Genomic DNA, 26,260 nt, shown 5'->3' on the forward strand with positions numbered 1-26,260 from the left:
TTTACATAAAATGACGCTTGGTACAAGAGTGTACATAATGTAACTTTAGGGGAAACGATAAAGTAGTGGTAGTGTGGTGGGTTCGTGGGTGGAGTATTGATTAGCCTTACAGTCTAGGGAAAGTAACTATTTTTGAGTCTGGTGTTCATGGTGTGGATGCTACATAGTCTTCTCCCACAGTTGGGAACCTTTGGAAATCTCTTCCTTGATATACAGTGAAAACAGAGTTTTTGAGGAAATTTAAGGCTGAGAATAGATTGGAACGTGGTAATGAGTTTACAGTTAAATCAGGCATGATCTTATTGAACATGAGAGGGACATGAAAAAATAAGTAGTTTAAGTTCCCCTCCTACCTCATATATTTGTCGAGGATGTTTTTAAGGATGGGACAAAGAATGAAGGATTTTAGATATGTTAATAGCCTGGAATTATTTGAATTGATCAGGAGTTAACAGAAGGTGTTTGAGATCTTTAAATAGTGTTAGAAACTGTCAAGTGTTCTAACAGTTTAGGATATTTTAACTAACAGTGGCTAGAAACTCTGGGAATAATTTTAATCTCATCCACCCAATGTAACATTAGTAAGGTATTTCAGTCAGACTCTTGTTACGAACCTGACTTCAGATTTCCACTTAACTGGAGTTTAAAAGAATTAGCTAACCCCCTTCCTATTTTGATTGGTTAGAATAAGTTGTGTTCAGGAAACCCAGAACTGAAACATTACATAATTGACGGGGTTCTTTTTAACAGATGAAAATAAAAATAGTTTCCAGACTGAAAATGTGAGAGACAAGCAGTTTGATTCATCAGCTCCATCCTGTATTTATTATTCGTAGTCAATCGGGTTCTTTGTATTGTTTGCTTGACCGGGGAGAAGTGAACTTTTTGCTCCAGCTTTCTGCGTATCCGAGGTTTATCTCTCCTCTTCACACAGCACCTGAACCTCGTGCATCCCATTCATATTGGCAACAATGTCTATCACAGGTTTCAGATAAATACAAATACAAATCTCACAAAAATAATTTTAGAATATAGATTATATTGAAACTTACCTAAGACTGTAGCAAAATAGAGACAGCAGTAATATATAGTGTTTATCCTGCATATTCCTCTTTTCATTTTAAAATCTGAAACAAACCCAAACCTGAACGAAACAAAAATGACTAAAATTGGAACTCGAGCTTCTCTCTTTCTTAAGTGTCTTCAACAAAATGAGACACAGTTCAAAACTCTGGAGTTATCAGGAATTGATAACTCTGGTTATCAGTTGTGTGCTGCAGTGATAATTGTGAAAGAGAAAATAAATTGTGTCAAAGTCTATAATTGCTCACAACTGTCTCCTCTTTATCTCTGAATTATGTAATTCCTACCCCAAGCTCCATAATTCAATGAGGAGGTTATTACCCCTTAAAATAATGCGGAAAAGAAATAGAACTAACTTCAAAAACAAGGGAATTTTTCAGATCGTTCACTGCTGCTTCCTGCGTCCAGTGGGAAGGCTGCACAATAAGAATACCTTTCACTGGACTTTTTTTTTCTTTTCAAAGAGCACCATTTAGTGTTTCAGAGTTATTTTATAATTGAGTGCAGCTCTTCCCATCCTTTAACACATGACAGTTGTCAAAGCATCTTGTAGTCTTGAAATACCGGGTTATGTCAGAAAATGAAATGGGTTTGTAATTTTCATAACTGCTGTTGACTGAGAATTTTATCCCTTGCCAGCTGTGTTTTCCCATGATCACTCCCTCATCTGATTTCACTTATCAAAGTTCAAAGTAAATTTATTATCAGATTACATCATACATGTTACCTTGATATTGATTTTATTGTATGTATTTACAAGGAAAATAAAATACAATAAACTTTTATGAAAAATAGTACACAGTGGATTCTGGACAATTGGGACAAATCATGACCAATAAAGTTTGAACCAATTAAATGGATTTCATAGTTTCATGGAAATAGTTAAAAATGTATAAAAAAGACAATCTATCATTTCACTGAGTAACAAATTATGTATTTAAATGAAATACAGAACAAATGAGAACACTACCAATACTACTACGGTACTATAAAACTGTGTATTAGTTTCTAATTGCTATCAACAGAGGAATTCATCCAGTGTACACTGCCATGTTCTGTTGATTGTCTACAAATGAACAAAATCAGTGCAGATAATGAACGGCCTTCTAACAGTTCCTTTAGATGATTGCATCCTCAGTATCTTTAAAATGATTTTCAATATCATCAAATTCTTCATGCTTCCTGTCTTTTGAAGAAGTGAAATTGTTTCATTTTAACTCATGGCCGTATCTGGCATCTCCAAGCCTGAATGTTTGAAACCCATGAGCAAAACAGTTCTGAATTGTCTTACATCTTATTCCTCACCAACTATCAGTGATAAAGATCACTGCTTTTTGAACACAAACACACACAACTGACACTATTTAGAAACTGTAAACATAGTATAATCTGTAACAGCCACACAAATTCACTTGTTAGAGTTGTGTGGCATAGTGTCCTAAATAAACAAGGGGAATCCTGGCTGGATTTGTTTCTGGGGACAGCAGAGCATTAGCTCACTCGATCAGACTACAGACTACAAGTCCCAGGCTCCAACGGTTTCCAAAAAGTTAAGATAAAAAGAATATGCAGAAGATGTAGAAAGCTGTAAGGATCAACTATCTGGAATATGTTGCCTGAGGAATTGTTGTTCGCTGGCATCATCTTGACCAGAATATTGATAACAAACGATAATGGTCTCAGTACCGATCCCTGTGGCATAGCAGTAGCCGTAGGCTCCAGTCTGAGAAACAACCTTCCACCATCATGCTCTGCTTCCTACCATCAAGCCAGTTGTGTATCATTTTAGCCAACTCTCCCTTGCAATATAACCTTCTAGAGCAGCCCACCATGTAGAACCTCATTAAAAGCCTCACTGATGTCCATATAGACCACATCTACTACCCAACCCTGATCAACCTTCATCATCATTTCCCATAAAACTAAAATCAAGTCTATAAGACATGGTCTCACACACACAGAGCCTTTCTGACTGTCCCTAATTAACATATCCCTTTTCACATTGACGTATATCCTGTCCCTCAGAATCTTCTACAGTAGCCCACCCACCACAGATGTTAAACTTGCTGGACTCTAGTTTCTCAGTTTTCCATTGCAGCCCTTTTTAAAATAAAAGCACAACATTCACATTCCTCCTATCATCAAGCACTTCAAATGTGGACAATGATGAAATAAATATCTCTGCCAATGCTCCCGAAATTTGTTGTGTAGTCTCTCAGAATGTTCTTGTATAAATGTGATCAGGACCTGCTCTGAATTGGTGAACTAGACTAAATTCAGGAATTCATCTGAATGAAGTTGCCATAGTCATCATCAAATTCATTAAGATCTGCATAGATGAGTGGTGTATTTTTGAGAATGTGCAGATACTGGAAGCCAGGGATGAATCAGGAGATTTTCAGTGAGGACTAGGTCTGTGGCATTCAACACTGACAATTCAGAACTGCACAGTAAGTTCCGGTCCGGTATGACCTTCAGAAGCCATCATGAGAGTGAAATGGAAGTTCCATGTGCAGTTAGAGACATAAACAGTTTCATAACAACTGTGGCATGGTTTGCATACCATGACTTCGGATAAGGTGAAACCTAACAGCATAAATGTCAGTGACCCTTCACTCCATGATGACTCTGTGCTGATAATAAAGACCTTTCTTGATCAACTGGCTGGAGTGTTCACTGATGTCTTTAGCCTCTCATCCCATCACTGAACTGTTCCTGCAACCTATGGACCCACTTACATGGACTCTTCATCTCATGTTCTCAATATTTATTATTATTTTTATTTCTTCTCAGCTCAAGCAGGTAAAACCTGAAGTATGGGCAGAGCCAAGCCACTGATTTCTCAATCGCTGGGAACTTTATGTAGTATTCCAGTGGTGTTTAGTGTTGTCCTTTCTGCAAGTTTACATAAATATTTCCGTGTAGGCCTAATTGTTTAATGCTATTGTGTAGTGACTTTGGGATGATAACAGTTGTAGATGTTACTATTGGGACAATGTTCATGTTCTATCATCTTTCAATTTCCTCTTTTAATTCAATATACTTCTGGTGTTTTTCACTTCTTGATTTCTGTATGTTGTGTGTGTTTGAAATGACTATACACTGTATCTATTAAATAAGTTGCTCCTGCTTGTTTATCTGGTGATATTATATCCGGAGGGTTCTTATGGGTTGTCTTATTTGTAATAATGGGTCAGTTGTAATATAATTTGTAGGATTTTGTTTCTAAAATTGGATCATCTTGTATTTATAATAAGGAATGCATTTATACAGTAAAGTAAGATTTTGGTGAATGAGGTTTGCCACTTCATTGTGCCACTGTAAGTAATCAGATTGAGTTAAACTGTTGTAGGGGGCGTCACATGATGACGTAGGGTCGAGACGTTGGGATTCCAGCTCCCTCGCAAAAAGTAATGAAATAGGGTTTAAATGAAGAAGAGTTATTAAATATCTATTAGAAACTATCTATAAGTAACTCAGGATTATTTTTAGATATGGCTCCTAAACTGAAACAAAAGAAAGCTACTACTTCGAAGACAGCGCAAATCGGCAGGGAAAAAGGCCTAGCCACCTCGGCGAAGCCTCGGACTCAAGTTGGATCTCCTTCCAACAAAGTGTATGGCATTTTTGATGATGCGGGAAAAGAAGTTGCAGCAATGTCGGCGGTCTCTAAGAAGAAACAGCAAGAACAACGCATGCGCGAAAGTATGCTTGAACAGATATCAGCAAAACTACAAACCCCAACTATGGCTGGAAGTGAAATTGGAAGTGGATCGGAAGTAGAAACAGACTCTTTGGGAAATTCAGGAGAAGAAGAAGAGGAGAAGAAAGAAGAGATTAAAGGAGACATAAAAGATATCCTGATGTATATAATGAATGAATTTAAAGTTGTAAAAACAGATATGACGAATGAATTTAAAGTTGTAAGAGCAGAGATAAGAAGGATGCAGAATACACTTGATAACGTGGTGGAAAAACAAAAGAAGATGGATAATAAAGTCAAAGAGATGGAAGTAAAAATAGAAGAAAACACGGAAATAATAGATAAGGTAGAATACGATAATCTTGCCTGGACAACAGAACGAAAACGGATGTTGGGAAAAAAGGATGCACTTGAGAACTTTAGTAGACAAAATAATATTAAAATTGTTGGTATTATGGAAGGTATAGAGGGAGAAAATCCAATAAAATTCTTTCAAGAATGGATTCCGGAAATTTTGGAAATGAAAGAAGGAAGTCAAGTAATTGAAATTGAAAGAGCGCACAGAGCTTTAAGACCAAGATCGCAACAAGATCAAAACCCGAGATCAATTTTGATAAGATGTTTAAGGTACCAAGATAAAGAAATGATCTTGAAGGCAGCTACTCAAGGTGCAAAAAAGAGAAAAAGGCCATTGATAATAGAAGGGAAACGAGTTTTTTTTTATCCAGACATAAGCTATGATCTGTTGAAGAGGCGGAAGGAATTTAACCCAGTGAAAAAAAATCTTTATGGGAAAAGGGCTATAAATTTTTATTGAGCTATCCAGCAAAATTGATAATTTTCCTGGATGATGGAGAAAGAAGATTCTTCGCTGACTACCGGAAAGCAGAGGAATTTGTACAAGAACTACGTGATGTCCATGGAGAGGACTAAAGAATTATAGAAATGAATTGGACTAATGATGAAAACTGAAACAAGCTTGGATTTGATGGACAATTATAAGAAAAAAAAATGGGCAAGCAGTATTAATTGGGAGTAGAGACATTAATTATTATTTTTTTTCTTTATTAATATATTTTCTTTTTTTTTGCGGGGGAGCTGGAGGAGCTCCTGATCGATAGCTGCGAGTTTCGCGTGTACAATCATGGCGATTGCCATGACCCGAAAAATGGGGGGGGGGGGGGTAATGTTGTGTTCTTTTTATTCGCAACATTAGTGGGGGGGTATTTTGTTTTTTTTTCTTATATATTAGTTATCTTTCTTCTATTTTTCTTCTTCTTTGCCTGGATGATTGGGGAGAAACTCATAGCAACATGGAGAACTTTAAAGAATTCCCAAGGTACTATGAATGATTAATTTACTTAATTTTTTAAGTTTTAATGTTAATGGAATTAATGGACCTGTGAAAAGAAAAAGAGTTTTAACATATATTAAGAAAATGAAAGGAGATATAGCTTTTTTTTTACAAGAAACACATTTAACAGAAACAGGACACAAGAAATTAAAGAGAGATTGGGTTGGAAACGTCATTGCAGCTTCATTTAATTCAAAATCGAGAGGAGTTGCAATTTTGGTTAATAAATTTTTACCAATTAAAATACAAAATGTAATAATTGATTCGGGGGGAGATATGTGATTATACATTGTCAAATTTTTTCAGAATTATGGACTTTTATGAACATTTATGCACCAAATGAAAATGATGCAAAATTCATACAAGAAGTTTTTTTGAACTTGGCTGATGCACATGATAAAATATTAATAGGTGGAGATTTCAATTTTTGTTTAGATCTAGTTCTTGATAGATCAACTAAAGGTGCTATAAAATCAAAAGTAACAAAACTAACTTTATCATTAATGAAAGATTTAAATTTGATTGATATATGGAGAAGAATTAATCCAAGAGAAAGAGATTAGTCATTTTATTCAAACAGACATAAAACTTACTCAAGGATTGATTTTTTTTTATTATTAAAAAATATTCAAGATAGAGTGAAAAGTGTGGAATATAAAGCAAGAATATTGTCATATCATTCCCCCTTGATAATGACAATGATAATGATGGATAAGGAGGAATCAATTTACAAATGGAGATTTAATTTAACTCTATTAAAACGTCAAGATTTTTGTGATTTTATGAAAAAACAAATTCAATTTTTTTTTGGATACAAATCTACATTCAGTTGAGGATAAAATTGTATTATGGGAAGCGATGAAAGCATATTTAAGGGGTCAGATTATAAGTTATACATCTAAAATTAAAAAGGAATACGCAGCAGAAATAGATCAATTGGAAAAAGGTATTATAAAGTTAGAAAAAGAATCTCAAAGATATATGACAGAAGAAAAACGAAGACAACTTGTTAATAAAAAACTACAATATAATACACTTCAGACATATCGTACAGAGAAAGTAATTATGAGAACTAAACAGAAATATTATGAATTAGGTGAAAGATCACATAAAATTCTTGCTTGGCAGTTGAAAACAGAACAGGTTTCTAAAACAATAAATGCAATTAGAACAAGTGTAAATAAGGTTACTTATACGCTTTTAGAAATTAATGAAACTTTAAAAAAATTTTATACTGAACTATATCAATCAGAATCACAAAATAAGATTGCTGAGATAGATAAATTTTTATCACAAATAACCCTTCCAAAATTGAATTCGGAAGAACAGAAGGGATTAGATATGCCTTTTACATTAAAAGAGGTTGAAGAAGCTTTAGGAGCACTTCAGAGTAATAAATCCCCAGGAGAAGATGGTTTTCCTCCTGAGTTTTATAAAAAGTTTAAAGATTTATTAATTCCTCCTTTTATGGAATTAATATACCAAGTGGAAAGAATGCATAAACTTCCACAATCTTTTTTAACAGCAATCATAACTGTATTGCCAAAAAAAGATAGAGACCCTTTAAAACCAACATCATATAGGCCTATTTCTTTGTTGAATACAGATTATAAAATACTAGCAAATATTTTATCCAATAGAATATCTAAATATTTACCAAAATTAATACATATGGATCAAACAGGTTTTATTAAAAATAGACAATCAATGGATAATATAACTCGGTTACTTAGTATAATTCATTTGGCAAAAAAAAGAGAGGAAATGAGTATGGCAGTTGCTTTAGATGCAGAAAAAGCATTTGATAGGTTGGAATGGGATTTTTTATTTAAGGTATTGGAAAAAATATGAGTTAGGAAAATCTTTTATACAATGGATTAAAACTTTAAATACTAATCCTCAAGCTAAAGTAGTTACAAATGGTCAGATTTCAACACTATTTTGCTTAACGAGGTCAACTAGACAAGGCTGCCCATTATCACCTGCTTTATTTGTATTGGCAATAGAACCATTAGCAGAACTAATTAGAACAGATTCAGATTTTGGGGGCTTTAGAGTTAATCAAGAAGAATATAAGATTAATTTATTTGCTGATGATGTTTTGATTTATTTAACAAACCCATTGCAATCCTTGCAAAGATTATCCTTTAGATTGGAAGAATATGGGAAAGTATCAGGTTATAAAGTAAATTGGGATAAAAGTGAAATTTTGCCCCTCACCAAAGGAAATTATAATCAACGTCGATTAGCAACTCAATTTCGATGGTCAATGAATGGGATAAAATATTTAGGTATTAGAGTTGATAACGATGTTAAAAATTTATATAAACAAAACTATTTGCCATTATTAAAAAAAATAAAAGAGGATCTTGATAAATGGATGATGTTACCAATAACATTAATAGGTAGAGTTAATGCTGTAAAAATGAATATATTTCCTAGATTGCAATATTTATTTCAAAATTTACCAATACAATTACCTCAGAAGTTTTTTCAAGAACTGAATAAATATGTAAGGAAATTTCTTTGGAAAGGTAAGATGTCAAGAATATCATTGGAAAAATTGACATGTAAATTTGATTTAGGGGGGTTACAACTTCCAAATTTTAAGAATTATTATAAAGCAAATCAACTTAGATTTATTGCGTCTTTTTTTGATGAAGAAAAATTGGCATGGATTAAAATAGAAGTAGATAAGATAGGAGAAAATATACCAGAGCATTTTATATATAAATGGGAATCCAAATGGATACGGGAAAAAAAAGAATCTCCTATATTAAGACACTTGATTGATTTATGGAATAAGGTAAATATGGACGATGAGATAAAGAAATCTTTATTAGCAAAAAGAACTTTAATTCAAAATAGGCTTATTCCTTTTACAATGGATAATAAACTTTTACATAATTGGTTCCAAAAGGGGATTAAATATATAGGTGATTGTTTTGAAGGAGGTATATTGATGTCGTTTGATCAATTAAAAAATAAATATAAAATATCAAATAATACTCTTTTCTGTTATTTTCAATTAAAAGCCTATTTACGAGAAAAGCTGGGACAAACAATGTTGATGCCAAAACCTAGTGAAGTAGAAATATTAATTCAGAAAGGAAAAATTAAAAAATATATATTTTGTATGTATAATTTGATTCAAAAGCAAACAATTAAGTTAGGAATTCATAAATCAAGACAAAAATGGGAATCTGATCTGAATGTTAAAATTGATGGGAAAAATTGGTCAAGATTATGTTTTGATAGTATGAGAAATACAATAAATGTTCAACTTAGATTAATACAATATAATTTTTACATCAATTATATATAACACCACAGAAAATAAATAGATTTAATTTAAATATGTCTGACCAATGTTTTTGATGTAGTCAAGAAATTGGTACTTTTTTACATTCTACCTGGTCCTGTTTTAAAATTCAACCATTTTGGATAAATTTAAGACTTTTATTGGAACAAATTATTGGAGTACAACTCCCACATAGTCCATTATTATTTTTATTAGGAGACATTGAAGGGACAATACCGAAACTTAAATTGAACAAGTATCAGAAAAAAATTTATAAAAATTGCATTGGCAGTAGCCAAAAAAGTTATCGCAGTTAGTTGGAAATCTGATTTATATTTAACTATGGATCATTGGAATAATGAAATACATAGTTGTATTCCATTTGAAAAAATTACGTATAATCTAAGAAATGAATATGATATATTTTTGAAAATTTGGCTTCCATACTTACAAAAGATAGGATTAAATACACAGGTCCTTTGAAGATAAAATCATAGTAATTGGGGAAAGTAAAAATAAATATCAAAATTATTTTGAACTCCATGGAGCATGTGGGGGTCCTCCAATATCCAGGCCATCTTTTTCTTCTTTCTTTTTTTTTCCTTTCTTTAGATAAGGGTTAAGGGGAGGGGGGAGGGTCAACATTATTTTTCTTACTATTTTATTATCACATTTATTCCTTGTAATTTCTAAAATTTAATAAATAAATAAATAAATAAAATAAAATAAAAATTTTAAAAATGTTGTAGAACCCTGCTGTCGTCTTGGATTGTTTCTGGTTTCTCTTGGCATTTTCTGCATTTATTGTCTTGAATATTTTGGTATTTTATTACATGAGGGGAGGGGAAGGAGGACAGCTAAAAGATGAAAGGTGAAGCAAGGTGGGCAGGAGAGATAAATGCCTAGGATGAGAGCGGACTATAGGAGAAAAGGAAAGAGCAGAGGATCCAAGGGCAAGAGGCCAGAGAGGGGAATGGAAGCAAATGAGGGGAGGGGAGGGAATTGTTTTTACTGCAAGGAGAAATTGATGTTCATGCCATCAGGTTGGAGATTAGCCAGACAGAATATTAGGTGTTGCTCTTCCACCCTGAGGGTGGCCTCCTCTTGACACAAGAGAAAGCCATAGACCAACATGTCAGAACAGGAATTAAAATGTTTGGCCCACAGGGAAGATTCACTTTTTGTGGATCGAGCAGAGGTGCTGAACAAAGCAGTTCTCCTATTTATGACGGGCCTCAGCAATATAGAGGAGGCCACATTGACGACCCCAGGAGAGTCGCAGGTGAAGTGTTTTCTCATCTGGAAGGATTATTTGGGGCCCTAAATAGATGTGAGGGAGGAGGTGGATGGGCAGGTGTAGCTTGCAGGATAAGTGCCTTGAGGGAGATTATGGGGAGGGACAAGTGGACAAGGGAATCATGGAGGGAGCGATCCTGTGGATAATCGAGAGAGAGGGGAGGTAAAGATATATTAGCTAGTGAGGTCCCTTTGGAGATGGTGGAGGTTGTGGAGGATGACGTGTTGGATGCAGAGGCTCATGGGGTGGTAGGTAAGGACAAGAGGAATTCTATCATTGTTAAAGCAATGTGAAGACAGGGTGAGCACGAATGTTCGGGAATTAGAGAGATGAGCGCAAGGGCAGCATCAATGGTAGAGAAAGTGAAACCCCATTCTTTAAAGAAGGAAGACATCTCTGATGTCCTGTAATGGAAAGCCCTGTCCTAGGAACAGATGCAGCTAAGACGAGGAACTGAGCAAAAGGATTAGCATCTTTACAGGAGACAGGGTGAAAAACAATAATCAAGATAACTGTGGAATCAGTAGGTTTATAAAAGATGTTGGTCAACATTTTGTCTCCAGAGATGGAGAGAGAGAGATCAAGAAAAGGAGTGAGGTGTCTGAAATGGATCAAATAAGTTTAAGGGCAGAGTGGAATTTAGAGGCAAAGCTGATAAAATTGACAAGGTCAGCACGGGTGTATGATGCAGCACCAATGCCATAGACTGTTTACATAGCCAGCAAAGAGGCAGGCATAACTGGGGCCCATTTCATCATGGCTCATCCATTTTCCTCTCAGCCCCAATCTTCTGCCTTCTCCCCATAACTCTTCATGCTCTGACTAAACTAAAATCTATCAACCTCTGCCTTAAATATACTCAATGACTTGACCTCCACAGCTGCCTGTAGCAATGAATTGCACAGATTCACCTGTCTTGGTTAAAGAAATTCCTCTTCATCTCTGTTCTAAATGGACATCACTCCATTCTGAGGCTGTGCTCTCTGGTCCTAGATTCCCTCACCATAGGAACATCCTCTCTATATCCACTCTATTGAGGCGTTTCAACATTCGATATGTTTCAGTCAGATCCTCCCCTCATTTTTCTGAATCCAGTGAGTACAGTCCCAGAGCCATCAAACTTTCCTCATAGGCTAACCCTTTCAACCCCGGAATAATTTTTGTGAACCTCTTTTGAACTCTCCCCAATGTCAGCACATCCTTTCTTAGATAAGGAGCTTGGAACTGCTCACAATACTCCCAGTGAGGGCTCACAAGTGCTTTATAAACCCTCAGATTACATCCTTGCTTTTATATTCTAGTTCTCTTAAAATTAATGCTAACATCGTATTTGCCTTCCTTACTACTGACTCGAACTACACGTTATCATTTAGAGTATCTTCCATAAGTACCTTTTGTTCAGATTTCTGAATTTTCTCTCCATTTAGAAAATAGTCTACACTTCTATTTTTTCTAACAAAGTACATGACCAAATGCTTCCTGATACTGTATTCCAACTACCACTTCTTTGCCCTTTATCCTAATCTGTCTAATTTCTTCTATAGCCTCTCTGCTTCATCAATGCCTCCTAGCCCTCCACCTATCTTCGTATTGTCTGCAAACTTGACTACAAACTTGACATTGATTCTGTCATCCAAATCATTGATATACAATGTAAAAAGAAGTGATCCTAACATAGACCCCTGTGGAACACCACTAGTCACTGGCAGTCAACCAGAGAAGCTTCACTCTTATTTCCCACTCTTTGCTGCCAATGACCCAATGCTCTATCCATGATAGTATCTTGCTTGAAATACCATGGGCTCTTAACTTCTTAAGCACCCTCATGTGTGGTACCTTGGCAAAGGCCTTCTGAAATTCCAAGCACACAACATCCACTGATTCTCCTTGGTCTATTCTGCTTGTTATTTCAAAGTTTCCAAGGTTTCTAAGGTACATTTAAAGTCAGAGAAATGTATACAATATACATTCTGAAATGTTTTTTTCTTTGTAACCATCCACAAAAACAGAGGAGTGCCCCAAAGAATGAATAACAGTTAAATGTCAGAACCCCAAAGCCCCCCCACAAGCTCCCCCACCCCCATGTGTAAGCAGCAGCAAGGCAATAATCTCCCCTCCCCCTCCAGCAAAAAAAAGCATTGGCACCCACCACCGAGCACTCAAGCATGCAACAAAGCATCAGCAAAGACAGACTTGCAGTACCCCAAAGACTACTCGTTCACCCCGTAATTTGACATAGCACTGGCGCGCTCTCTCTCTCTCCCTAATAAGGGAAAAAGAGGTGTCTCTATTTCACAGTGAGAAGGGGAGACATAACAAACAACTTGCTGATTTACGATGTTAAAAGTCCATTGTGTTGCATTCTCCGAGCTCTTTGCCCAAAGAACTTGGGTCTCGGGGCACACAGCCAGCTCGCTGCTTTCGATCTTCCGTCTCCCACGACACACCGATTTCCTGCAGAGACACCGACCTTCAGTCTGCCCATCTCCAGAGCCACGAGATCTTGGAGCTCCAAAGTTGAGCTAATCTCCTAGGCCGCATCCTTGGCATATCGAGTAACGGCCAGTCGTGAAACCCTGAGAGCGGGTCCCGTTCCCGCAAAGAACCGAAGTCAGTGTGTAACTCCAGGTGAGGGTCTTCAAAAGAAACCTGAAAGAGAAAAATAGAGATATTAAAGATAGAAATAGAGCTGTTTGTGAAGATCCAAGCAAAGAAGTCAGTTAGGCGCCATGCCTCTCCTAAGCTCTATTTCTTCAAAGAATTCCAACAGATTTGTCAGACAAGACTTTCACCTAAGGAAACCATGCAGACTTTGGCCAATTTTATCATATGCTTCCAAGTATCCTGAAACCCTGTCATTAATAATCAACATCTTCAGAAATGTTGAGGCCAGACTAACTGGCTTATAATTTCCTTTCTTCTGCCTCTCTTTCTTCTTGAAGAGTGGAGTGACAGCTGGAATTTTCCAGTCTTCCTGAAAAACTATTAATTCTTAAAATATCATTATTAATGCCTTTGATATCTCTTCAGCCTCCTCTTTCAGATCTTGAGGTGCAGACCATCTGGTCCAGGTCCTTTTGACCTTTCAGTTTCCCAAGCACCTTCTCCCTAGTAACGGCAACTTCACTCACTGATGAGTGCAGAATGCAACTGTGCACTGATTGACCACAAGATCCTTTGTCTAATATGGGGACTAAAGAAATTCCACCATACCTCTATGGACAAAAATTTACTCTAATGACAGACCACCTGTCCCTTGTGTCCTCTTTCAATCCCAGGAAGGGAATTCCAGTGATGTCTGCTACCCGGCTACAATGTTGGGCACTTTTCCTAGAAGCCCACTCTTATGACATAGAGTTCAAGGCTACCAAACAACACAGCAACGCTGATGGCTTATCATATCTTCCACTGTTGGCCACTGAAGAAGAAAGTGTTCATTCTGTGGCCCAGCAGAGGTACTCCACATAGCATTGGTGGATCAGTTGCTGGTAACAAATTCTGAAATACAAATTGAACCAAGGAATGACCTTACATTGTCAAAAGTCTATGACATCAATGTTCAAGGACAGCTCCTGGTGACCCTGTGTTTCCAGAGTTCTCAGTGAGACGAGACCAGCTGTTGGTATTGTTACGATATGGCAACAACGAATATAGGATTGACGACTTGTTTTTTTTATAAACAGATAAAACATTTATTAAACACAGCGCAATAAAAATGAAAAGTAAACAAACGACTAACTTAACCAGAAGTTAACTGCGATACAGCAACTCCAACAGTTCTTAAAGCGATAAATACGAACACAGTTCTTAAAGCGATAAATGCGAGCACAGTTCTTAAAGCGATAACTGAAAAAGTCCAAGTGATTTCTATAGTCAATTAGGAGAGACTTTCCTGAAGTAACGAATTCCTTGACAACATGATGTTACTGCTGATCCCAGCTGTAATATGCCTTGCCGGAAGGATTTACAACAAAGGAAATAAAAATGGCTTAAAGGAACTGACCTTTTTCTTTGGTGAATAACACACTGCCCCAGCCCTTTCTGCTTACACAATGCAGAGGCTATCTCGGGTCCAGGTTACTACTTCCTGAGTGAAGAGCCAACAAGGTTGTCCCTGTATTACCGCCAATGACACCAACTTTACTCGATCCTTCGGGTTCCCACACTTCAGCAAATCTTCACTCTCCAATACTTAGACTTTAAATTTAAATCAAAGATACATCAAACATCACTGGCAGTGATTTTAAAAACAGCTGGTACAACTTACAAAAGAAAGTAAAACCGCGCTTTAAAATGAAACTGCGTCATGAAACCAAATGCGCAGAATAACGGAGTAACTGACGCATTAAATAATGAACTGACCTGCATCACAACAAGGCTTCCCCATTTTATACCTGTTGGAACAGGTCATCACATGACCGCAAACTGGTGGGAAATTACATCACCCTACCATCACAAGACCATTACATCATGCTCACCAGATACTCAATTACATCATGGTCATAAGACAGTCACAAGATACCCACGGGGTATGTAACACCTCACTCCAAAAAAAAATCTGGTCTGTCATGAGAAAATTTTTAACAATTAACTAATTACAAAAAAAACAAATGTATAAAATTTACAACATACAGAATATACATAGTATTATTATACAGCACCTCACAAATTATTATAAAGTAGGAGTGTTACAGAAGTTAAAATATCACTCCATAAAAAAATGACATTGTACATTCAACATCTAGATAGACAATCAGCAATCACATTATCTTTGCCTTTAATATGAGTTACCAAAATATTATACTCCTGTAACATTAAACTCCAATTTAATAGCCTTCTATTTTTGTTTTTCACCTTACTCAGAAACACTAACAGATTATGATCAGTGTAAACTGAGTGGCTGTTGAGTTGTATCAACATACACGTCAAAATATTGTAAAGCCAAAACAAGAGATAATAGTTCCTTTTCTATAATCGAAGAGTTTCTTTGATGCTCATTAAATTTCTTAGAAAAGTAAGCTACTGGATGATCAACCTCATCACCCTCATTCCTCTGCAGTAATACTGCTCCTGCAGCCTCATCACTAGCATCTACAGTAATGAAAAAGGTTTTCCAAAGTCAGGTGCTCTGAGCACAGGTTGTTGACATATCATGGTTTTCAATTTCTCAAATGCCTCCTGACAAAGCACTGTTGGCACAAACTTTTCATTTTTCTTCAAGAGGTTAGTTAATGGAAGGGCAATATTAGCAAAATTCATACAAAATTTCCGGTAATATCCTACCATTCCCAAGAATCTTCTGTGAGTTTTTTTTTTCCAGTTGGAGTGGGGACCTCTAAAATTGCCTGAACTTTTACCTGAACAGGAGCTAACTTACCTTGACCCATGACATAACCAAGGTAAGTCACAGTGGCATGCCCAAATTCACTTTTAGCTAAGTTAATAGTTAAGTTCGCTTTGAAAGCCTTTCAAATAGTTTCTCCACTGCAGTAATGTGTGATTCCCAAGTATCATTTCCTGTCACTAAATCATCAATGTAGGCATCCGTGTCTTTTAACCTATGAACCCACAAATGCAGAAATCTCTCTACCACTATCTGTCAATAGAACACACCAATACCCTTTCAACAAATCAATCTTTGTAAGGAACGTTGCTTTTCCAACTTTATCTACACAATCATCCGCTCTAAGAATTGGATACGCATCTGATTTTGTTACAGCGTTCACCTTCCTGTAGTCAGTACAAAACCAAATACTACCATCTGACTTAGGCACCATAACACAAGGTGAACTCCAATTTGAATTAGAAGGTCTAATAATATTATTCTCTAATGTATACTCAATTTCTTTCTCAGCAAGTCTACATTTTTCCTTGTTCATCCTATATGCATGTTGTTTTATGGGTTTGGCATCTCCAACATCTACATCATGTGAAGCTACTGTGGTTCTTCTAGGAACATCTGGAAATAAATCCTTACATTTAAAAATTAATTGCTTCATATGCTGCTTCTGCTCTGGCTGTAAATGAGCTAATTTATCATCAATATTTTCCAGAGTTGTTGAGTTTGGTAATCTGGCAGAAATAATGTTGGGTTTAGAATGAGTTTGAGATGAATCATTTACTAAGTTCCTAGTGAGATCAGACTCAGTATTATTGACCACAACTGTCATAGTAGCAGACTGTTTCTCATAGTATGGTTTTATCATATTTATATGACAAAGTTGTGTTGGCCTTCAGCGATCTGGTGTCTCTATCACATAATCCACATCATTAACTTTAGACAATTTCATGAGGACCATGAAATGTAACTTATAAAGGGTTCATTTGCACCGGGAAAAGAACCAACACCTTATATCCAGGCTTAAATTACCTCATTCTAGTCTCTTTATCATACCAGGTTTTCATTTTCTCCTGAGCCAATTTTAAATTTTCCCTAGATAAGCTACAAGCTTTATGTAAGCTATCCTTAAATTTTAAAACATAATCCAGCAAATTAGTGTGTACCTCTTTATTAATCCATTGTTCTTTTAATAAGGCCAAATGTCCTCTAACTCTATGCCCAAATATAAGTTCGAATGGACTAAAACCTAATGATTCCTGTACCGACTTCCATACTGCAAATAGAAGTAAGAGTATGCCCCCATCCCAATCATTTTCATTTTCTGCACAATATGTCCTAATCATAGTCTTGAGGGTAGAATGAAACCTCTCCAAGGCTCCTTGCAATTCTGAATGGAGGTCATCTGCTTAGCTCCCAGTTTATAAATAATCTGTTGAAATAATCCAGACATAAAATTACTACCTTGATCAGATTGTATTTCCTTAGGTAACCCAAAATAAGTAAAGAATTTTATAGCAACACACACAAAATGCTGGTGGAATGCAGCAGGCCAGGCAGCATCTATAAGGAGAAGCACTGTCGACATTTCGGGCCAAGACCCTTCGTCAGGACTGAATAAAGAATTTTATAAAAGCCTTTGTTACAGTTTTAGTCATTTTATTCCTAAGTGGTACTGCCTCTGGAAACCTAGACACAGCGCACATGATGGTCAGCAAGTATTGATGGCCAGTTTTTGCAATGGCTGTACACAATCTATAATAATTTTGGAAAACGATTCACCGAATGTGGGAATAGGTTGCGGTGGAGCCACTGGAGTAACTTGATTAGGTTTACCCACAATTTGGCAAGTATGACACATTCTGCAAAATGTTGCCACATCTTTTCTCAAACCAGGCCAGTAAAAATGTTCAAAAACCTTGTTCACAGTTTTCTTCACACCTTGATGTCCACCCAAGGGCACACTATGAGATAAGGTTAAAACCTGATTTCAATAAACTTTAGGAACTACTACCTGGTGAACAACCTTCCATTCATCACCTGCAGGAATTGTAGGTGATCTCCACTTCCTCATTAATACTGCTTTCTCAAAATAATATCCTACTGGCACCTTATCAATTTCACTATCCTGAAGAGCTTGTTCCTTTAATTTGATAATCTCAGGGTCTCTACTCTGCTCTGCTATCATCTCCTTCTGAGACAGAGACAAATCTTCAAGGTCATACTTACTCCAAGAATCTTGATCAAACAATGAAGGTAAGAAAGTTTCTGACACATCATCAAAATTTGAATCCCGAGTTGAACAGTCATGGGTAACAACCTCATCCTGAACATCAAACTTTTTAGCCATAGCTCGAGTTACAACACAGGAGGAATCTGCATTAGAATTCATCTGTGGCTCCTCTGACTTTATTGTCAAATGCACTTCAGGAAAAATTTGTCCATCTGCCAAGTCATTGCCTAACAATAGAGAAACATCATTTACGGATAAACTAGGTTGTAGTCCTACTTTAACAAGTCCTGTAACTAACCCTGACCTTAAATTTACTCTATGCAGATGTACAGGCATAAGGGCACTCCCAACACCTCGTATATAGTTTACCTCACCAGTGTCAGACTCTTCATTAAACTTTAACACACTGTCTAACATCAATGATTGAGAAGCTCCAGTATCCCTAAGAATTTTTATTGGCACTGCAGTGGATCCCTCTTTCAAGGATACAAATCCTTCAGTTATAAAATGATCATATCTCCTCATAACTTGCTCAGACTCTGACAAAGCTTCATTTGTATTTATCAAACCCTGTGGATTTACAAGTGTTTCAATACGTTGCACCCAAGCATCTGGGACTGCTTCCTTCTCCTTCTTCTTCAATTGGAAACAGTTAGCTGTTACGTAACCAAGTTTCTTACAATAATTACAAATGGGACCAAACTGTCTTTCCTTCACAGGTTTTCCTTCATCCTTACCTTTCTCACTAACGTCTGAGTTAATTTCTGGTTTATCTTGACTCTCTGTGCTATTTTTCCTTTTAAAAGTTCTACCCTGAAGAAATTTATTCTTGTGGATTAAAGTGACTCATCAGCTAATTTAGCAGACTCCTGCAATGTAGCTGTGTCCCTCTCATTTAAGTATGTCTTACTTCAACAGGGATGTTCCTTTTAAATTCCTCCATTACAATCAACTCTTTCAATTTATTATACTCCCTATTCACATTTTTAGAGGAAACACATCTCTCAAAACACATTGCTTTATCATAGGTAAATTCTACATGTTTTTTCCACGGATTTCTTCAAATTTCTGAATTTTTCTCTAAAAGCTCCTGGAATCAGTTCATATGCTTTCAGTATACGCTGCTTCACAATATCATAATCAAGTGCTTGCTCAGCAGTTAAAGCTGTATAAACTTGTTGTGCCTTGCCTTTAATTATACTTTGTAAAATCACTGGCCATTTCGCTTTCGGCTGCTCTGAAATCAGAGCAACAGCTTCAAAATGTTGAAAATATTTTTCTACTTCTGTTTCACTAAATGGAGGAACCAATTTAATTTCCTGACTAACAACAAACATTTTTCTAGAACCAAAGGACTGATTCTTGGACCTTAATTTCTCCATCGCTAGCTCAAACTGCCTCTTTCTCTCAGCTTCTTTAGCTTCAAGTTCTCTCTTTTTAGTTTCAGCTTCCAACCGACTTCATTCCAAGTCCGCTTTACTTTGTTCTAACTTAATTTGTTTGATTTGTAACTGCATTTCCAGGTTACTTATTGGAAACATATCTAAAACCACTTCATAAGACTATAAGACATAGCAGCAAAATTTGGCCATCTAGTCTATTGAGTCTGCTTTGCCTTTCAATCATGGCTGATCCTTTTCCATCTATTCCATTGCCTTAATTATTTAAATACAGCATAAAAAAGTGGTTCCAATGCCATCCACTGAGGAGCACCACTAGTGACTGGCAGCCAACCAGAAAAGGGTCCTTGTACTCCCATTCGCTGCCTCCTACCAATCAGCCAATGCTCTAACCATGTTAGTAACGTTCCTGTAATACCATGAGCTCTTAACTTGGTAAGCAGCCTTGTGTGTGACACCTTGTCAAAGGCCTTCTAAAAGTTCAAATATACAACATCCACTGCATCTTCTTTATCTATCCTACTTGTAATCTCCTTAAAGAATTCCACCAGGTTCGTCAGGCAGGATTTTCCCTGAAGGAAACCATGCTGACTTCCTACTAGCTTGTCCTGTGTCACCAAGTACTCCATCATTTCATCCTTAACAATTGACTCTAACCACTGTGGTCAGGCTAACTGGTCTATAATTTCCTTTCTGCTGTCTTCTTCCTTTCTTAAAGAGAGGAGTGACATTTGCAATTTTCCAGTCCTCTGGCACCATGCCAGAGTCCAATGATTTTTGAAAGATCATTACTATTGCCACCACAATTTCTGATGCTACCTCTTTCTGAACCGTAGGCTGCAGTTCATCTTGCCCTGGTGGCTTATGTACCTTTAGATCTTTCAGCTTCTTGAGCACCTTCTCTCTTGTAATAGTAGCTACACCCGCTTCTCTTCCTTCACACATTACAAAGTCAGGCACACTGCTAGTGTCTTCCACAGTGAAGACTGATGCAAAATATCCATTTATTTCATCAGCCATCTCCTTGCAGATACAATAGCATCTTTTAAGAGACTCTTGGGTAGGTACATAGAGCTTAGAAAAATAGAGGGCTATGGGTAACCCTAGGTAGTTTCTAAAGTAAGTACATGTTCAGCACAGCATTGGGGGCCTTCTAAAAACTGCAACAGGTCAATAACAGATTCGGTTTCTCTGGCTCTTCACTTTACTCTGGATCATCTGGTCATCAGGAACATGTACATCAGACAAATTGTTCATCAACAACAGCTCAAAATTCAATGTTTCTATGTTATCTTTATCCCCTGTTATTATTTCTCCTGCCTCATTTTCTTACGGTCCTATATCCACTCTCATTTCTCTTTTATTTTTAACATACTTGAAAAAAATTACTATCCACTTTGTTATTATTTGCTACCTTGCTGTCATATTTCATCTTGTCCCTTCTAATGATTTTTAGTTGCTCTGTAGGTTTCTAAAAGCTTCCCAATCCTCTGTCTTCCCACTAATCTTTGCTTTGTTGTATGCCCTTTTTTTTTGCTTTTACAATAGCTTCAACTTTCCCTGGAAGCCATGGTTGTACTATTTTACCATTAGAGTATTCCTTCATTTTTGGAATGCACATGTCCTGCACCTTCCTCATTTTTCTCAGAAACACACACCATTGTTGCTCTGCTGCCAGCCCTGCCAGCAGCTCCTTCCAGTTTACTTTGGCCAACTCCTCTCTCATACCTCTGTAATTTCCCTTACTCCACTGAAATACTGCTACATCAGACTTTACTTTCTCCCTATCAAGTTTCAAGTTGAACACAATCATATTGTGATCACTGGTTCCTAAGGGTTCTTTTACCTTAAGCCTCCTAATCGCCTCTGGTTCTTTACACAACACCCAACCCGGTGTAGCTGATCCCCAGTAGGCTCAATGACAAACTGCTCTAAAAAGCCATCTCCTAGGCATTCAACAAGCTCACTCTCTTGAGATCCATTACCAACCTGACTTCCCCAATTGACCTGCATCTACCTCCTACGACTACCATAATGTTGCCTTTTGACATGCTTTTTCTATTTCCTGTTGTAATCTGTGGTCCATCCCCCAACCACTGTTGGGAGGCCTGTATATAACTTCATCAATGCCATTTTACCCTTCCAGTTTCTTAACTCAATCAACATCTTCTGATCATAAGTCATATTTTTCTGCTGATTTGATACCATTCTTTACCAGTAGAGCCACACCACCCCCTCTGCCTACATTCTTATCCTTCTGATTTAACGTGTAATCTTGGACATTCAGATCCCAACTACAACCATCCTTCAGCCATGATTCAGTGCTGGCTACAACATCATACTTGGCAATCTGTAATCTTGCAACAAGACATAGGGAGAGGTTGAATAGGTTAGGACTTCTATTCCCTGGATCATAGAAGCTTGTGGGGAGGGTGAACAAAATTATGAGGGGCATATATAGGGATAATGCAAGTAGGCTTTTTTCCACTGAGGTCAGCTGAGACTACAACAAGAGGTCATGGGTTAAGGGTGAAAGGTGAAATGTTTAAGGGGAACTTCTTTACTCAGAGAGTGGTGAGAGTGTTGAAGTAGTGGATGCAGGGTCAATTGAACACTTAAGAGAGATTTGAAAAGATATATGGGTGGGAGGGGTATGGAGGACTATGGTCTGGGTGCTGGTTGATGGGACTAGACAGATTGATGGTTCACCACAGATTGGATGGGCTGAAGGGCCTGTTTATGTACTATAGTACTCTGTGACTGAATTACTGTGAACAATTTCTGAGGGAAGAGATCAATCTACACAGAGAAAGGCATGGATTGATTAGGACAAACACCTTTACTTTGCTGCTGGAAATCCTCTCTAAGTAATGTGATTGAGATTTTGAAAATCTGACTGAGTGTAAGTTGATTCGGTGTTAAAACAGGGTTAACATAACCTGAATAGTTTGCAAATTGGAACAATGATCCCACACAGCAGTAGATGCCTACAACAACCAGCAAATCCACCCTGCTGTTTTCCCAAATGTTTCCATAGGCTACACATAGACTGGTATTTGTAAGCATGTGAAGACCTTCAGTAGGCTCATTTATAGAAGTAGAATGATCTGGAAGGTAAATGATTTGGATCCGAGTGTCCGTGGCACAATTAACAAGTTTGCTGATGATACTAAGTTAAAGGATTCTGAAGTAGGTTGCAATTGTAGGCTCTCAGTACCAGTAACTGTGGTGTTAACTGTTCAGGCTACAAAATGGCTTCTCTGTACTGTTATAATGAAATGGCTTCTCTGTAATGTTACTTAATGCTGTAATGGGTTTCTGTACCTGGAATGTTTGGGTTATATCTGCAGATAAGGGGGGGAACTAACCAATGGAGAATTGCTATGCTATCTTGTATCTGAGAGCTGAGTGGGAGTTGGCGGTCTTTTTTGGGAGGCGAGCAAGGAGGACGGACGTGTGAGGAGCGGAATGTGGTTCCAGGGCAGCGGATACTGGATGTCGGCGGTTCACTCGGTGGCCAAAGACTCGGAAGGTCGTTTTGGATGGAACCAGAGGCATGAGCTCCAATGTATTAAAATATTAAGTGCACAAACTGATGAACTTATTGATTTGGTGTCTTTAGGTTATCTGTTTCTTCTAACCCATCACTAAGAAATAATTATAAAGTTGCAATTATTTAATCGCCTTTGGTGAATTGTCTGATATTTGTGTTGCGAGTGTTTACTGGGGGGGGGGGGCATAACACCGCATTTACACCGAAGTATTGCTCTATTGGCGGGGCAATGGCGGTTCACCCTAGGCAAATGGCAGTAAATTGAGGGCATGGATGCTACACAATGAATTACAAAGTGATCTTGATCAGTCAGAGAGCTGGGCTGAGGAATAGCAAATGAATTTCAACTGAGAAAAATGTGAGGTGATGCATTCTGGGAAATCAAACCAGATAGGACCTATACAGTGAACAGCAGGGCACTGACAAGTATTGTGAACTTGGGAGTACAAGTGTAGAGTTCACTGAAAATGCCTGCGTAAGTTGCTAGGTTGATGAAGGTATGCTGGTCTCCATCATTCAGGGTGTTGTGCTTGGGAGTAGAGACATTATATTACAGTTTTATAAACACTAAAAATTCTGCAGATGCTGGACATCCAAAGCAACACACACAAAATGCTGAAGGGACACAGTAGGCCAGGCAGTGTCAATGGAAATGAATTAACAGTGAACATTCCAGGCCATCAGGATTGTAAAGGAAAGGGGAAGTCACCAGAATAAAAAGGTGTGGGGAGGGGAAGGAAGGTAACTAAAAGGTGATAGGTGAAGCCAAGTTGGTAGAAAAGGTGAAGGGCTGGAGAAGAATGAATCTGACAGAACCATAGAACATTACAGCACAGAGACAGCCTTTTGGCCCTTCTTGGCTGCATTGAACCATTTTTCTGCCTAGTCCCACTGACCTGCACCTGGACCATATCCTCCATACACCGCTCATCCATATACCTGTCCAAGTTTCTCTCAAATGTTAAAAGTGAGCCCACATTTACAACTTCATCTGGCAGCTCATTCCACACTCCCACCACACTCTGTGTGAAGAAGCCCCCTTAATAGTCCCTTTAAACTTTTCCCCCTTCACCCTTAACCCACGTCCTCTGTTTTTTTCTCCCCTAGCCTCAGTGGAAAAAGCCTGCTTGCATTCACCCTATCTATACCCATCATTATTTTATACACCTCTATCAAGTCTCCCCTCATTCTTCTATGCTCCAGGGAATAAAGTCCTAACCTATTCAACCTTTCTCTGTAACTCAGTTTCTCAAGTCCCGGCAACATCCTTGATAGGAGAGTGGACCATAACAGAAAGGGGAAGGAGGAGGGAACCCAGGGGGAAGTGATAGGCAGGTGAGAAGAGATAAGAGGACTGAGTGGGGAAGAGAAGAAGAGGGGAGGGGGAGGGAATTTGTTTCCCCTGAACGAGAAATCAGTAGTTATGCCATTAGGTTGGAGGCTACCCGGATGGAACATAAGGTTTTTCCTCCACCCTGAGGGTGGCCTCATCAAGGGGAGGACACGGACTGACATGTTGGAATGGGAATTAAAATGTTCACCAGCTCTCCTCTCCAATCATATTCCTCCCACTCAAGTCCTTTAACTTTCCTACCCACCTGGCTTTATCTTCTCACTTCGGCAGTGTGTGCTACCCACCTGGCTTTATCTTCTCACTTCGGCAGTGTGTGCTACCCACCTGGCTTTATCTTCTCACTTCGGCAGTGTGTGCTACCCACCTGGCTTTATCTTCTCACTTCGGCAGTGTGTGCTACCCACCTGGCTCATCCACAGTGATTAAGTGTTTTGAGAGCTTCAGCGTGAAACATATCAACTCCTGCCTGAGAAGCAATTTAGATTCACTCCAATTTGCCTACCAGAGCAAGAGGTGCCATCTCATTGGCTCTACACTCAATCCTGGAACATCTCGACAGCAAAGATGCACACATCAGGGTGCTTTTTATCGGCTACAGCTCAGCATTCAATATTATCCCTTTAAAACTAATCAATAATCTCCAAGAAGTTGGCCTTAAAACCTCCTTGTGCAATTGAATCCTGTATTTCCCCATTTGTAGTATGTTTGGATTGGCAACAACATCTCCACGATCGCCATCAGCACAAGTGCATCACAAAACTGTATGCTTGGTCCCCTGCTCTGCTTGCTTTACATTTATGACTCTGTGCTAGGCACAGCTCTGATGCCATATTCAGGTTTGCTGATGACACCACTGTCATACGCTGAATCAAAGGTGGTGATGAATCAGTGTATAGGAGGGAGACTGAAAATCTGACAGAGTAGTGTCATAACAACAACCTCTCTATGTCAGCAATACCAAGGAACCGATTTTAGACTTCAGGAGAAGGAAAGAAGAAGTCCATCAGCCTGTCTTCATTGGAGGATCAGAACTGGAGAGGGTTAGCAACTTTAAATTCCTATGTGTTATTATTTCAGTGGACCTGTCTTGGGCCCAGCCCATAAGTGCAATTACGAAGGAAATATAGTAGCACCTCTACTTCCTTTGGAGTTTGCAGTGATTCGGCATGACATCTAAAGCTTTGACAAACTTCAATAGACATGTAGTGGAGACTATAGTGACCTGCTGCCTTACAGCCTCACATGGAAATACCAATGTCCTTCAATGAATAATTCTACAGAAAGTAGTAGAGACAGCCTAGTCATTCATAGCTAAAGCCATCCCAACCATTGAGTACATCTACACAGGAAAGCAGCATCCATCACCAGAGACCCCCACCACCCAGGACATGCTCTCTTCTCGCTGCTGTCGCCAGAAAGAAATTACAGGAGCCTCAGGACTCACACCTCCAGTCTTAGGAAGGGTTATTACCCCTCAACCATTAGGCTTTTGGACATGGGGGATAACTGCATTCAACTTCACCTGCCCATCATTGAAATGTTCCCACAACCTATGGCCTCACTTTCAAGGACTTTCATATCATGATGTTGATATTTATTGGTTATTTATTAATTAGTATTGTTTCTTCCTTGTGCATTTGCCAT

The sequence above is a fragment of the Hemitrygon akajei genome, chromosome 6 (assembly GCF_048418815.1).
Source record: "Hemitrygon akajei chromosome 6, sHemAka1.3, whole genome shotgun sequence".
Lineage (NCBI taxonomy): Eukaryota > Metazoa > Chordata > Chondrichthyes > Myliobatiformes > Dasyatidae > Hemitrygon > Hemitrygon akajei.